This window comes from Octopus bimaculoides, chromosome 20, assembly GCF_001194135.2.
Source record: "Octopus bimaculoides isolate UCB-OBI-ISO-001 chromosome 20, ASM119413v2, whole genome shotgun sequence".
In the NCBI taxonomy this organism is placed as follows: domain Eukaryota; kingdom Metazoa; phylum Mollusca; class Cephalopoda; order Octopoda; family Octopodidae; genus Octopus; species Octopus bimaculoides.
In genome coordinates, this window is record NC_069000.1 from 15,691,893 (window position 1) to 15,693,905 (window position 2,013).

Consider the following 2,013-nt stretch of genomic DNA (forward strand, 5'->3'; position numbering starts at 1 on the left):
TATATTCGCCATCAGAAGGGTTCGGTATTATCGTTAAAGGCGCGAAATTGCGTTTGATCCTTTAGCCGATAACTGATGAGGAGCTGGGGTCCTTTTGTGTGTGTTTTCCGTTCGTCTTTGCATCTACTATATGTTTTTCAACTTGCCATTTTGTGTCTGTTTGTGCATTTACTATACGCTTTTTTTAACTTGCGTGTGTGTGTGTGTGTGTGTGTGTGTGTGTGTATGAGGGTGGGGTGCATTTGTATCAGTCTTGAATGATAATTAGAACCAGCTACACAAACAAAAATCAGCAGACGAAACACAGTCTTGTATTATTAAAACAATACAAATGTAAATCGTAGAACCGTGACGTCTGTAAACGTCTGTACAATCTATATAGGTTCCACTTCTTACCCAGGCTGCTATTGTTTTTACTGCTACTACTACTACTACTACCACTACTATTGCTGCTACTGGGTATTACATGTTTTTGTCTGGTAAATATAGCATCCAAATCTCCCAAATTTCCACGAACTGCCGTCTTTGAGAATGAAAGACGATTCTGAAAGCCTTACGATTACCCCTGCTCTATATCTAAGGAGTGAAACCGCCCATGTGTTGATAGCTTCGATCTAATTCTGTCCGTTTAATTTCGACTTAAGGATCAATCTCAGTCTGCACATGTACTCCACCTTAAATTTTTCTGTCATTTCTTTCTCCATCAATTTATCCATTTCCAAAATCCCCAAGTACTTATAGCCCGTCTCTTCTATCTGCTTCATAACCTCCCCGTCCATACATTTGATTTTGCCTCTCTTCAAGACTAACACACCACACTTTCTCAGTCCGAACTCCATTCTGATATCAGCACTGAAGGTATACACTGTATCAACGAGGAAACTGACTTGGGCTTCATCTTTACCATAAAGTTTGAGGTCATCCATGAATAACAAATGGTTGACTTTTTATTGGCGGCTTTTGAATACATACCCAGTTTTTACTCTCCTCAGAATCACTGTTAGTGGTATCAAGCACACTACAAAGATCAGTGGTGACAGGCAGTCCCCTTTGAAGATGCCCCTCCTAATTTCTGCTTTCCCTAAACTTCTTCCGTATGATGTCGGGTCTGTCCTCCAATTCGCCATACTTTTTCCAAGCAATCGCTCAACATTCGATGCAATACCAAATAGGTTCATACATTCCATAATCCAAGAATGTGGGATCATATCGTACGCCTTACGATAGTCGACCCATGACATGGCTAATTTACTTTTCCTCCTCTTGCAGTCTTTTAGTACAGTTCTATCTATCAGGAGTTGAACCTTGGTACTTCTGCACTTACGCTTGCATATGAAAGGACTCTATTTTCTTCCAGATGTTCGTTGTACTCAACTAGCCCCCTCTAGCCTTGTGCTCTAGCCTTGTGTCTATATTAGAAAATTGTTATTACTCAGAAGATTGTTAGTTGGTAGAATTCTTAAGAGCGTCAAACAAAATGCTTTTCTGGCGCTTGGTTCGGCTCTTTACGTTTTAAGTTCAAATCCATCTCCCGCGAGGTCAGCTTAGCCTTCCATCCTTTTGAGGTCGATAAAATAAGGAAAGAGACAAAATAAGTACCAGTCAAGTAGTGAGGTTGATGATATTCGACTAATCCTTTCCCTTCAAACATTATTATTTTATTTTATTCGAAGGTTCAAGCTCTACTAGCTTTATCGGTTTTTTTTTTTTGGCGGCGTGGGGAGAGGGAACAGTTATGCTGGTAAGACAGGGTAATAAATAAAATCAGCACTTAAACCATCCATCCATGTCGTCTGTCCACAACTCTTGAGGGGCTCGTGGGAGTAAAAATCCGCAGGCATCTACACCATAGAGTCCTATCAGAAGCAGTCGATATTATGCATTCCGGTTAGATTCTCAAGCGTAACTATTATTGCATTATCATTTTATTTTATTCGAAGATTCAAGCTGTTCCCCCAACATTCTACTGGTTTTATAGGAGCCTTTTGGTGGCGTGAGGTGGGGAGCGGTTGT